Below are 14,505 nucleotides of genomic sequence, written 5' to 3'. Positions count from 1 at the left end.
AAAAATGCTCAATCTAGTTAACTTCCAATTTGAGAATTGTCAATCGAAAACCAATCCCCGGCAACGGCGCCATAAACTTGATGCGCATAAACTAGTTATGCTACGATTTAGGAAATTGCACGATCGGCAAAATTCCTTCCGGCAAGTGCACCGGTTATCGTCAAGTAAAAACTCACAATAGAGTGAGGTCGAATCCCACAAGGATTGGTTGAGTGAGCAATTCGGATTAGAAGTGTGTTCTAGTTGAGCGGAATCAAGATTGAGATGAGAATTGCGGAATGTAAAATTGGCGGGAAAAGTAAATGACAAGAAATTGAAATGGCGGAATCTTAAATTGCATGAATTAAAGAGCAGAAACTAAATTGCTGAAATTAAAAGGGAATGGGGGTGATTGCATGAATTGAGTTGCAGAATGTAAAGAGAAGATGGAAATCAGAATTGGGGGATTCATTGGGTTATAGGAGATATTGAGATCTCCGAATCAAAACATGTTTATCTCTTCCTCAAGCAATGCGTTCATTGAATTTTGCTTGGCAATCTTATATGATTGGATCCCAATCCCTTGGCTCACCAATTCTCTCTAAAAATGAACAAATTCCCAATCCCTTGGTTTAAATGTTCATAAGAAGAGATGATGCTCGATCACTGATTATACCACACAGTTTCATGAACCACAATTTGGTAGGATTATATGTCACAATATCCATCCAAACCCCAATCCAATTCACTGTGAGAAAGCTTCTCTAGCATGAATCCTCCATTCCTTTCCCAAGGTTCCGAAGGATTCCAATTATGGGTAGTTTCTTTCCCAAGACAACTACCCAATGGAATTAGATCGAGAAGCTTTCTAACAAAATTCAAGAGAAAAGATTGAAGAAGAAGACAAACTATTATTGATTCATTGAATTACAATAGAGCTCCCTAACCCAATGAAAGGGGGTTTAGTGAGTCATAGCTCTGAATTCAATTACAAAGATATGAAAACTAGCTAAAAGTGAAGGTAAAAGTCAAGTCCCCTTCAGGGGCTGGATTCCCCTTCAATCCCCCCCTAACTTAAATTCTATCCTATTTATACACTTTCTATATTGAGCTTCTGTTGTGTTTCTTGGGCTTTGAGGCCTCTCCATGCTTTCCTTTTGCCTTGGGTTTATGATCCATAATCTTGATGAGGCTGTTGATCCAAATTCTGTAACATTTATTGAGCCAACTTAGTGATAATCAACTAATGACACATGACTCAATAAATTGAAATTTCAGACTCATCAATCCTTCAGGCCCAATCCCATAAACCATGATATTCAATTGGGTTTCATACCAGAGTAAGTTTAAGTTAATGTTTGTGCTCAAATACTAACTTAAACCGCAATATTTTTGGCCCAGAAACCTTTTCCAAGAGTGGAGTTTAAGTTGCAGTTTAAGCTTAAACTGCAGCTTAAACGCCAGACACTTCCAGTGAGGCCTTTTGTAGAAGCACGTTTAAGCTTCAATTTAAGGTTAAACTGAAGCTTAAACGTGGAAATGGAAGAAGGCAGCCCTGGAGAGTCATGTAGTCGAACACGTTTAAGCTTCAGTTTAAGGTTAAACTGAAGCTTAAACGTGGAGATAGGAAGGGCAGCCCTGGAGGTCGAACACGTTTAACCTCCAGTTTAAGGTTAAACTGGAGGTTAAACGTGGAAATGGAAGGAGGCATCTTGGAGGTCGAACACGTTTAACCTCCAGTTTAAGGTTAAACTGGAGGTTAAACGTGGAAGCTGAGAAGGGTAGCCCTGGAGGTGTCGAACACGTTTAAGCTCCAGTTTAAGGTTAAACTGGAGCTTAAACGTGGAAATGGAGAAAGCAACCCTGGAGGAGAGTTCTTGGTCGAACACGTTTAAGCTCCAGTTTGAGGTCAAACTGGAGCTTAAACGTGGAAATGGCTCCCTGGTGCTTTTCCCATTCTGGCGTTTAACCTCCAGTTTAAGGTTAAACTGGAGGTTAAACGTGGAATGCTTCTTTGGTGAGACTTTTCATTCTGGCGTTTAACCTCCAGTTTAAGGTTAAACTGGAGGTTAAACTTCAATTCCAGCATTTCTTAGCCTTCCTGATTCTGGCGTTTAAGCTCCAGTTTAGGCTTAAACTGGAACTTAAACTCCACATGTGATATTCAAGCTTCCTTTATTGATTTTGTTGCTTCCTTGCTTAGCCTCTTCTTCCCTGAAATCATCCAAACAATTGCATCAAAGTCTTGCAAAATTTCATGAGAAATCTTCCATTCATAGCATTCAAGTAATATAACTAAAACTCATGGAATTTGCATTAAAATCATACTGTTTGGATGGTTTATTGCTTTGTTCTTCATTTAACCATTTTTGGTTACTTTAAGCTCAAGAAAATGCATAAAACAACTAAAACTAACAGAAAAATGCTAGTGAAACTAGCCTAAGATGCCTTGGCATCAGAGCTTCATCTCAAAGATCCATCAAGACCACTTCTATGAAGTTGTGGCCAAGAAGAAGGTGATCCCTGAGGTCCCCTTTAAGCTCAAAAAGGGTGAATATCCAGAGATCCGACATGAGATTCGAAGAAGAGGTTGGGAAATTCTCACCAACCCCATTCAACAAGTCGGGATCTTAATGGTTCAAGAGTTCTATGCCAATACATGGATCACCAAGAACCATGATCAAAGTGTGAACCCGGACCCAAAGAATTGGCTTACAATGGTTCGGGGGAAATTCTTAGATTTCAGTCCGGAAAATGTACGGTTGGCATTCAACTTGCCCATGATGCAAGGAGATGCACGTCCCTACACTAGAAGGGTCAACTTTGATCAAAGATTGGACCAAGTCCTCATAGACATTTGTGAAGAAGGCACTCAATGGAAGAGAGATTCAAGAGGGATGCCAGTTCAACTAAGAAGGTATGACCTCAAGCCCGTGGCTAGGGGATGGTTGGAGTTCATCCAATGCTCAATCATTCCCACTAGCAACCGGTCTGAAGTTACTATAGACCGGGCTATCATGATCCATAGCATCATGATTGGAGAGGAAGTAGAAGTTCATGAGGTTATATCCCTAGAACTCTACAAGGTGGCGGATAAGTCCTCTACTTTGGCAAGGTTAGCCTTCCCTCATCTCATTTGTCACCTCTGCAATTCAGCTGGAATTGACATAGAGGAAGACATCCTCATTGATGAGGACAAGCGCATCACTAAGAAAAGGATGGAGCAAACAAGAGAGCCCACTCATGAACCTCACCAAAAGCATGAGGAAATTCCTCATCATGAGATTCCTGAGATACCTCAAGGGATACATTTTCCTCCACAAAACTATTGGGAGCAAATCAACACCTCCCTAGGAGAATTAAGTTCCAATATGGGACAACTAAGGGTGGAGCACCAAGAGCATTCCATACTCCTCCATGAAATTAAAGAAGACCAAAGAGTCATGAGGGAGGAGCAGCAAAGGCAAGGAAGAAACATTGAGGAGTTCAAGCACTCCATAAGATCTTCAAGAGGAAGAACAAGCCGCCATCACTAAGGTGGACCCGTTCTTTAAATCTCCTTGCTCCTACTTTTCTGTTTTTTGAAAATTATGCTTTATGTTCTATCTATGTTTGTGTCTTTATTACATGATCATTAGTATCTTAGTGTCTATGCCTTAAAGCTATGAATGTCCTATGAATCCATCACCTTTCTTAAAATGAAAAATGTTTTCTGAAAAAGAAAAAGAAGTACATGAATTTCGAATTTTAAAACAGTTTAATTATTTGGATGTGGTGGCAATGCTTTTTGTCTTTCTGAATGAATGCTTGAACAGTGCATATTTTTGAATTTGTTGTTCATGAATGTTAAAATTGTTGGCTCTTAAAAGAATAATGGAAAATGAGAAATGTTATTGATAATCTGAAAAATCATAAAAATGATTCTTGAAGCAAGAAAAAGCAGTGAAAAGCTTGCAGAAAAAAAAAATATGCAAAAAAATAGAGGCAAAAAATAAAGAAAGAAAAAAAAAGAAAGAAAAAGCAAGTAGAAAAAGCCAATAGCCCTTTAAACCAAAAGGCAAGGGTAAAAAGGATCCAAGACTTTGAGCATCAGTGGATAGGAGGGCCCACAGGAATAAAATCCTAGCCTAAGCAGCTAAACCAAGCTATCCCTAACCATGTGCTTGTGGCGTGAAGGTGTCAAGTGAAAAGCTTGAGACTGAGCGGTTAAAGTCATGGTCCAAAACAATAAGAGTGTGCTTAAGAGCTATGGACACCTCTAATTGGGGACTCTAGCAAAGCTGAGTCACAATTTGAAAAGGTTCACCTAGTTATGTGTCTGTGGCAAAACAAAATTCTTAGGGTCACGACCAAGACTCATAAAGTAACTGTGTTCAAGAATCAACATACTGAACTAGGAGAATCAATAACACTATCTAAATTCTGAGTTCCTATAGATGCCAATCATTCTAAACTTCAAAGGATAAAGTGAGATGCCAAAACTGTTCAGAAGCAAAAAGCTAATAGCCCCGCTCATCTAATTAAGACTGATCTTCATAGATGTTTTAGAATTCATTGTATATTCTCTTCTTTTTATCCTATTTGATTTTCATTTGCTTGGAGACAAGAAACAATTTAAGTTTAGTGTTGTGATGAGCGGATAATTTATACGCATTTTTGCATTGTTTTTAGGTAGTTTTTAGTATGTTTTCGATAGTTTTTATTATATTTTTATTATTTTTTAAATAAAAATCACATTTCTGGACTTTACTATGAGTTTGTGTATTTTTCTGTGATTTCAGGTATTTTCTGGCTGAAATTGAGGGACCTGAGCAAAAATCTTATTCAGAGGCTGAAAAAGGACTGCAGATGCTGTTGGATTCTGACCTCCCTGCACTCGAAGTGGATTTTTTGGAGTTACAGAAGCCCAATTGGTGCGCTTTCAATTGTGTTGGAAAGTAGACATCCTGGGCTTTTCATCAATATATAATAGTTTATACTTTGCCCGAAATTTGATGGCCCAAACCGGCATTCCAAGTCAGGATAAAAATTCTAGCGTCAAAACGCCAGAACTGGCATAAAAGCTGGAGTTAAATGCCCAAATTGGCACAAAAGCTAGCATTTAACTCCAAGAAAAGTCTCTACATGTGAAAGCTTCAACGCTCAGCCCAAGCACACACCAAGTGGGCCCGGAAGTGGATCTCTGCATTAATTACCTATTTCTGTAACCCTAGGTTACTAGTTTTCTATAAATAGGACCTTTTGCTATTGTATTTTCATACTTTTCAGATACTTTTCATCTTTGGAACTTATATGTTCACGTTTGAGGCTGGGCTCACGGCCATGCATAGACGTTTTGTTCTTATGTATTTTCCACGGTGAAGTTTTTACACACCATAGATTAAGGTGTGGAGCTCTGCTGTTCCTCATGAATTAATGGAAAGTACTATTGTTTTTCTATTCAACTCAAGCCTATTTCTTCTGCAAGATATTTATTCGCACTCTGATGCACGGAAAACTTGTCTCATAATAAATTTCCTTCGGCAAGTGTACCGAATTTGTCGTCAAGTAAAAACTCACAATAGAGTGAGGTCGAATCCCATAGGGATTGATTGATCAAGCAACTTTAATTAGAGAAATGTTCTAGTTGAGCGAATCAGAATTTGAGTTGAGAATTACAGAAAATTAAATGGCGGGAAAGTAAATAACAGAAAAGTAAATGCTAGAAATAAGAGCTGGATGTAGATGACGGAAAGTAAATTACAGAATCTTAAATGGGAATGGGGAAATTGCTCATAAAAGTAAATGACAGAAATTAAAGAGAATGGGTAAGATCAGAAATGGGGGGTTCATTGGGCTCAGGAGATGTTGCATTCTCCGGATCAATTTCATTTTCATCTCTTCCTCAATCAATGCACTCATTGATCTCCTTGGCAATCTTAAGTGATCAAATTACAATTTCTTGTAATTCAATCTCTCAAATCTTGATCAATAGCCAATTCCTTGGTCAATTGCTCATGAGAAGAGATGAAGTATGGTCATTGATTATACCACATGCATTTCCCAAATCAAGTGTTGAGAGGATTATAGTCACATATCCATCCAAACCCAATTTAGTCCAGCATGAGAAAGCATTTCTAGCATGATCTCTTCATTCCTCTTTCAAAGTTCAGAAGAGATCCAAGTTTGAATAGCTTCTTTTCTAAGATAACTACCCAATTGGATGAAGATCGAAAGCTTTCAAGTAAAATCAAGAGAAAAGATAGAAGAAGAATAATGAAAACTAGTATTGATCCATCAAATTACAACAGAGCTCCCTAACCCAATGAAAGGGGTTTAGTTGTTCATAGCTCTGGAAAATGAAAACAAAGATGGAGAATACATGATGAAACTAGAAGTGCAGAGAAAGTAAAAATAGAGAGTAGTTCTATACCAAGAGGCTCCCTATAATTTCCAACTCCCAATTTTATTCAAAGCTACTCCTATATATACTACTCTTCTGTTCTTCTAGTTGGCTCTTCAAGTCTTGGGTATGGGCCTTTGGATCTTGAGTTTGAAGCAGTTCTCTTCTTCATTGGGCTTGGCTTTACTTGCAGAGAGAAAGTGTGAAGTGGGCAGAGACTTTAGCTCAGGACGTTAGTGGTGTTAATGTTCAGTGAAAATATGGGTTCGAGAACGTTAGTGACAATCACCTTTTTCACTAACGTTCCTCACCCAAGTAAGAGCTACGTTATCTTCAACGTTAGTGGCACAAACGTTGCCACTAACGTTGCCTCTTTGTCCTTAGCACACGTTATTGGGACTTGCCTTTCCCAATAACGTTGAGAAGTCTCCCCCTTCCCTACGTTAGAGTCCACGTTAACTTAGTTAACATGGCTCTTTTAACGTAGGCTTGCCAACCTTCGAGAACATTAGTGACACTTACCATTGTCACTAACATTCCAAGTGCCCCTATTTCTCACGTTAGAGTGCACGTTAACTAGGTTAACGTGGCTTCTAACGTGGCCATGCTAGCCATCTCCAACGTTAGTGACAAAGTTGAATGTCACTAACGTTGGCTCATCATTCCCTTATCCACGTTAGCTTCCACGTTAACTAAGTTAACGTGGGAGTTAACGTGGCTCATAGTGGCTTATGTGGGCTAATTCCAACATTAGTGACAATGTTGGGTGTCACTAACGTTGGCGATCACCTCCCTTCTTCACGTTAACTTCCACGTTAACTAAGTTAACGTGGGAGTTAACGTGGCTTATTGGGGCTTGTGTGGGTTCCTTCCAACGTTAGTGACAATGTTTGGTGTCACTAACGTTGTCGACCACTTTGTCTCCTCACGTTAGCTTCCACGTTAACTAGGTTAACGTGGAAGTTAACGTGGCTTATTGTGACTTGGCCAACGTTAGTGACAAAGTTGAATGTCACTAACGTTGGCTTCCCCTTTACTTCTTAACGTTAGAGGCCACGTTAACTAAGTTAACGTGGCAACTAACGTGGCCACTTATGAGCTTGGTCTAACGTTAGTGATAATGTTAAGTGCCACTAACGTTGGCTCCATTTCCTTTCTTCCACGTTAGGGTTCACGTTAACTTAGTTAACGTGACTATTAACATGGGCAATGATGGCTTCGAGAGCGTTATTGGCAATTACTTTTCTCATTAACTTTGCAAGTTACTCCCATTCCACGTTAGTGTTAATGTTAGTGTAACTAACGTAGCCACTAATGTGGTTCTTCTTTGCTTCCTTTGTCCTGAAATCAAGCAATAAAGTGTATCAAAGTTCTAGTCCAAGTCATGGGAAATGCAACATCCAATTTGTCCTTAAATTCATGCAAAATCCTCATGAAATCATGTAAAGTGCACAATGTATGCTTGAATCAAGATGTAAGTGAATATCTACCCAAAACTAGCTTATTTCCTAAGGAAATGCATGAAACTACCCTAAAAACATTAAAGAAAAGGTCAGTGAAACTGGCCAAAATGCCTTGGCATCACAACACCAAACTTAAAGCTTGCTTGTCCCTAAGCAAGTACTGGAACAAGAGAATGATGAATGGAATGCCAAGAGAAATGAGTCATTCTTGTGGAAGTCATGTCCCTGGTTTTATGGTGGTTTCATGCATAGCAACTTAGGTTCATTCCTGGCTTTTAGACCTTTATCATGTCCTAGAATACTCACTGTGATTGCATCCCATGAGACTTTTATTCATTAATCCTTTTGTTGTTATTTCAGGGCTTATTTTTGTTCTTAAGCTAAGTGCTCTGTAAGGGGGCAACTCTTTAAAATAAGCTTTCAGCCAACACTCCCAAACCAGTTGGTTCAAGGTGCTAGGTGTTGAAGCACCCCTAAGGACTTACTTGCTCAAGTCTCTCCCCCATACATACACACCACAGGCACATAGTTTATTTATTTTCTTTTCTTGAGACCTTGGTGTCCAGCACCTCTTTGGGTTACTAAATGCTCTGTATTGAGGGTTACTCTTAATAGTGGACTTTCAGCTGATAATCCCGAGTTAGTTAACCCAAGTTACCAAGTGATAAGGCACCCCTAAGAGCTTATTCATCCAAGTAGATCCCTCACACAGGAGCACCACAGACACATGCCTCAAGATTAAAACCATTGGTGCCTAGCCTTATTGCTTACTCTTTTTCTTTTATTTTTCAACCTTTATTGTTCTTTCCCTTTTTCTTATTAGGATCTTCTAATTTAGCTAGTCTCATGGGGTGTTTCTCAAGCACAGTATTCATGACAGATAGTTGTCTTCTCACCTTGTGGTTGAACCAACTTAGCTAACTTATGATCACACCATAAACTCATGAACTTACTCCATAGTATGAACTCCTCTCTGGTCTTTAAAAACACTCATTCTCTTTTCATTTGATTTAAAGGGACAAATATACAAGTAAGCAAAGTAAGGGTGCAGTGACATAAAGACCAGCAAACATAGACCTTTTCAACACAAAAACTTAAAAGACAGAATTTAAAAAGGTTTAAACATAACATGGAAGCAAGTTCTATTTCATACAAGATCTTCCTTATTCAAAGCATAGGAAAAGATGGACCAAAGCAGGAACGTCACCACCTTTTACTCTTGTGGATGCCCATGCTTTCCTCCTTGTTTGTCTTCTTTGTGTCCTCTTGCATTCCCTCGCATCCGTGCCAATCTTGCTTGCTTCTAATCCTCAAGTGCCTTCCTCACTGATTCATGACTCTCTTCCACCTTTTGTCTTTCTTCTTGTGCTAATTCATCCCTCATTTCTTCATACATTGTGATTCCTGGATGCAATATAGGCAGCTGTCCTACCAAGTAACCGAGCCTAGCTTGAGTATTTATATGATGCCCAGTCTCGCTCAGGTAAACTCCTTCTGCGAATGCCCTTTGCTCATCCAATAGTTCTGCCTGTTCTATCTGTCTTCGATGCATCTCATGTATATGTGCACCTTGATATGCTTAGATGTTGATTAGTCTCTGGATGGATTCTTGTTGCTCATTTTGCCTTTGTTCCATCCTGTGGAATGTTTCACTCCATTGTTGCCCTTGACTCAGTTGCTGATCCATCATTTGCTTTTGCCATTCCCCTTGTTGAGTCATCCATCTTGAGAGTGACTCCTCTTGCTGCCCCATCATCTGTAGTTGAAGCTCTCTCTGTGCTCCTTGGCTTTCCAAATATTGTCGAGATAGCCCATCAATGGCTTCCTGCAATTCGTGCATATCCAAGGTGGCTGGTGCTTGCTCCTCTAAGACTTGTCCTTCCACTACTTGAGGGGCTGGCCTCTTCCTTTGCTTCCTTTGAGGCAGGGGGGATGCGGTAGTATGCATTCGTCGAACGGTTATTGGAATGCCCTCTTTTATCCACACGGGATCCTCATCTTCAAACACCACCCCAGCTTTCTTGCATAGTCGGTAAATAGTGCTGGGGTAACCTAACATTCCTCTTGAGTCGCTTTTCTCTGCCATTTTTCTAATGCCTTCTGCTATGAGTTCATGAACCTTGATCTCTCCTCCTTTGAGTATACAGTGTACCAGTGTGGCTCTCTTGAGATTCACCTCCGAGTTGTTCGCTGCTGGGAGGATGGACCTCCTTACAATTTCGAACCACCCTTTTGCTTCCGGGGTGAGATCTGTTCTCTTGATGAACCTTGGTCTCCTATCTGCATATCTTTCCCAGTCAGCTCCTGGTACACAAATGTCTTGCACAATCTGGTCATGATTAGGGTTGTTGTCCATTCTTGAATGGTAACTCTCTTCTTCAAATGGTATGGACCACAGCTTTAATGCCCTCATGACACTCATGGGACCAAAATCCACAATCTTTCCTCTCACAAAGCTTGTATATGACTCATCTGCCTTATCATATCGGACCGCATTTGCATAAAACTCTCTTATAAGATTTGCATTCACCTTAATGACCGGATCAGTGAGGAGCTCCCATATTCTCTTTTCTACCTTCTTTATGATTTCGGGACACTCAGTTTTCCTAACTTGAAATCCCAGCTCATAAATGATCTCCTTATCCACCATCCACCCGTATTGCAATGCATGGTGCAAGCTTCTAAATCTCTGTTCATCATACGGGTGTTGTTCCATAGGTTCCTTTCCCTTCCTTCTTTTAGAGCTCGAAGATGCCATGAATGAGGGTTAATGTGTGAAGTTGGCAATGGTGTGGAGACTTTTGGTTGTTTAAGGTTGAATGCAATGAAGGGAGTGAAAGGGAATCTGAAATGGAGAGGTGTGAAGAGTGGGAATTCGAGTGTGAGGGGTACGTATGCACTAGAACTCACTTATATATGGAGATTGTGAGTGAATGGAGGGTGTGGATTGATGGAATGATTGCTTGATGGACGATTGGGGTTGTGCATGGAAAAAGGACAAGGATCATCACTTTATGAGGATTATTAGTTCGGTCTTCAAGAGTCTCCTCTCTTCAATGTTGCATGGCAACATTTTCCAATGCATTCCTTCTTGAGACAAGTGTGTAGTTTTTCTTCATAAAGTGGCCGAACCTTTTCTCATTTAATTGTCCAATCAATCTCCTTCAATGCTCCTCTCCTTTTCCCTATAAAGATCAAATAAGAAAAGTAAAAAAAAAAATAAGCTAAACTTTACGGCTAGAATAATAAAAAGAAGAAAAGATTTTGTTTATTCATGAACTCTAACTAACTAACTACTGTGTATCCTTATATGCACATTGGTGGCACCATGGGGTGACACCAAACTTAGTTTGGAGCACTGTGATGAAAAGTTCTGTTCAAAGCTCCAAGACTAGCATGCTCTGAGTTGCATCCATGCTATCTTGGCATGCTTTGAACACCAAACTTGTTCTTCACTATATACTGCATAACAAGGATTTCACCAAGTGTTTGTCGAGTTTGGGTTGGAATTCATGAATATTGACTTATTCACTATTAAAAGCATATAAAACATGGGTTGCCTCCCATGAAGCGCTTCTTTAGCGTCACTAGCTTGACGTTTCTCCTTCATCAGGGAGGTTGATAATGCTTCAAGTCCTCCCCTCTTGCCTTGGACTTATATCCATTGGTTGTATCAATGATCTCTACATGTTCTAAGGAGAGAACTCTGTTGATAGTGAAGACCTTAGGTAACTGAGATGGTACAGTGGGGAGATCAGGGGGGATATCTGGGAAGTAAGCTGAGATCACTTTATCCCCTGGAGAGAAGTCTTCCGTAGGGATCTTCTTGTTCCTCCACCCCCTTGGTACCTTCTTCTTTGTCCCTTTTGATGTTGCCTTGCTCTTGGTGACTTCTTCTTCTAAGGGAATTTTCTTGTTGTCTTCACATGTCTCTGGTGGTTTAGGTTCCTCCAGCTTTTCCTTGAGTTGTGACAACTGCTTATTTCCTTGTTCATCAACCAAGGGCTTTCCCAGATGGGCTCGTTGTGCTTCAGTGCTTGCTTCCTCTGTCAGCATCTCATTATGATCTTTGCTTGGTTCTTTTTTCTCTTGGTCTGATTCTTGTGAGAGTTTGAAGACATTGAAGCTGAGTCGTTCATCATGGATCCTTAATATTAGCTCCCCTCGCTCCACATCTATGAGTGCTCTGGCTGTAGCTAGGAATGGTCTTCCCAATATGATTGGGTGAGTGTGACTCTCTTCCATGTCCAAGATGACAAAGTCTGTGGGAAGAAAGTACTTCCCAACCTTTACCAATACATTTTCCACCACTCCTATTGCTTGTTTTTGAGTTTTGTCTGCCAGCCTTATGACTACATCTGTGGGCATTATCTCATTGATCTTCAGCCTCTTCACCAGGGATAAGGGCATTAAGTTGATGCTTGCTCCCAAACGGTAGAGTACTTTATCAAACATTGTTTCTCCTATAGCACAGGGGACATGAAAATTCCCTGGATCTTTTCTTTTCATAGGCAACTGTGGTTGAATGAGGGCACTGCACTCCTTGTTCATCACTATAGTTTGGCCTCCCTTGAGTGAGCTTTTCCTGGGAAGCAGCTCCTTCATATACTTGATGTATGCAGGCATTTGTTGAATAGTCTTGATGAATGGTATGTTGACATGCAGAGATGCAAACAAATCTAGAAACCTTGAGTATATTCTCTTCTCCACAGCACCATTGAGCAGTTGGGGAAAAGGTGCATAGAGTCTCAGCAGCTCCTGTTGTGAGATTTCTGGTTCTTGATGATCTTTTTCCTTCTTCTCTACTGAGGTATCTTCAGGTTGTTCTGACAGCTTGCTTGGCTTGTCTTCAGTCTCCTTATCACTTATAGTGACCATCTTGCAATCTTCCCATCTTACTTTCTTTGTTTCACCTCTCGTATTCTTCTCTGTGTCACTTAGGAATCCATCTGTCGGTTTGGGAATTTGATCAGAGAGATACCCCACTTGAGATTCCAACCTCTTGATTGTGTCTCCCTAGTTCTTGAAACTGGCTCGCACTTCCTCCTTGAACACCTTGTTGTCTTGAATCTCCTTGCCTATGCCTTCAAGTAGATTCTCAATCCTTGAGAGTCTGTCATCAAATGATTGTAGATCGTGATTAGAGGTGGAAGGATGAGGTAAGTTATTTTGGTTTTGATATGGATGTGGAGAGGTGTTGTTATTGGGGTGTTGATATGGTCTAGATGTGAAATGTTGGTGGCTTGCATTGTTGGGATTTGGGCGTCTTTGATCAAGGCTTTGGTCTTGTTAATTTTCCCACCCAAAGTTTGGGTGATTCCTCCATCCAGGGTTGTAGGTCTTGGAGTATGGATCATGGTTTTGCCTAGGTGAATTCCCAATGTAGTTGGCTTGCTCCTGACTACCATCTGCTTCTTCATTCACTCCTTCTTAGGTTGTTAATGAAGTGGCAATTGCTGCTACTTGGTTCCTCTCCATCTTCTTGGTGAGGTCAGCCAGCTGCTGGGTAATGAGCTTATTTTGGGCCAGCAGAGCATCTACATTGTTTAGCTCCATTACTCCTCTTGTGTTCCCTCTTTCGAAAGCATAGAAGTAGTCATTCTCTGCTACAGTTTCAATGACATATATGGCCTCCTCAATGGTCTTCTTCTTGTTCAAAGATCCTCCGGATAAATGGTCTACAGCCTTCTTTGACTCATAAGAGAGCCCTTCATAGAAAATGTGCAACTGCACCCATTCATTGAACATATCTGGTGGGCACCTCCTTGTTAGGTCTTTAAACCTCTCCCATGCTTCATATAGAGTCTCACCATCTTGTTGCCTGAAAGTTTAGACCTTAGCTCTCAACCTATTGATTCGTTGAGGGGGGTAAAATCTTGCTAAGAATTTATTCACCACATCTTCCCAAGTTGTCAAGCTCTCCTTTGGGAAAGACTCTAGCCACTTGGCTGCCTTATTCTTGAGTGAGAATGGAAATAAGAGCAGTCTATAGGCGTCAGGATGAACACCATTAGACTTCACTGTGTCACATATTCTCAGGAAGGTGGTTAGATGTTGATTGGGGTCTTCTTGGACACTTCCTCCGAATGAACAGTTGTTCTGCACAAGGGTGATGAGCTGTGGTTTTAGTTCAAAATTGTTGGCGTGGATGGTTGGCTTCTGAATGCTACTTCCACAGTTTCCTGGGTTTGGATTGATGTAAGAGCCTAAAACTCTTCTATCCTCCCCAGCATGATTTGCTCGTCCTCTTCCACCATGGTTGTGAGCTTCTTCTTCACGATGGTTTTCCATGTTTTCTTCCATGTTTGGTTCAAAGTATTCCTCAAAGTGTTCCTCCTCTTCTTCAGCACCAACTACATGTTTTTCTCTTGCCTTCCTCCTTAGTCTAAGGAAGGTTCTCTCAGGTTCAGAATCAAAGGAAGTTGAAGCCCCGCTTCTTCTCCCTGTCATACAACCAACAAGTACAAGCAAATAGAATAGGTGCAGAAAGTATATCTGTCAGAATTACTGTTAGTGTGAGCGATGCAATATATCAAACAGTTAGTGGGTTAGTGAAATGAATGGTAAATAACAAAGAAAAAGTAGGGGGAAGGGAAAAAAATTAACTAAAACAGGAAGTAAATGACTCAAATAGAAAATTAAATCAAACAAAAATAAAATGCTCAATCTAGTTATCCTTCA

At 40.4% G+C, this 14,505-nt stretch overlaps 1 non-coding gene across 1 annotated transcript; it reads left to right on the top strand.

Annotated features, from left to right (window-relative positions):
- The first annotated feature begins 13,567 nt into the window (after positions 1-13,567).
- LOC148544590 (small nucleolar RNA R71) lies at positions 13,568-13,674 on the top strand. The gene has a single exon (XR_015900796.1). It is a non-coding gene; the product is annotated as a small nucleolar RNA R71 (small nucleolar RNA).
- Positions 13,675-14,505: the final 831 nt, after the last annotated feature.

Source organism: Arachis ipaensis, chromosome B9, assembly GCF_059453495.1.
Source record: "Arachis ipaensis isolate K30076 ecotype BB chromosome B9, ASM5945349v1, whole genome shotgun sequence".
Classification (NCBI taxonomy): domain Eukaryota; kingdom Viridiplantae; phylum Streptophyta; class Magnoliopsida; order Fabales; family Fabaceae; genus Arachis; species Arachis ipaensis.
The sequence above is the reverse complement of the archived record's forward strand: the minus strand, read 5'-3'. Positions and strand labels throughout refer to the sequence as shown.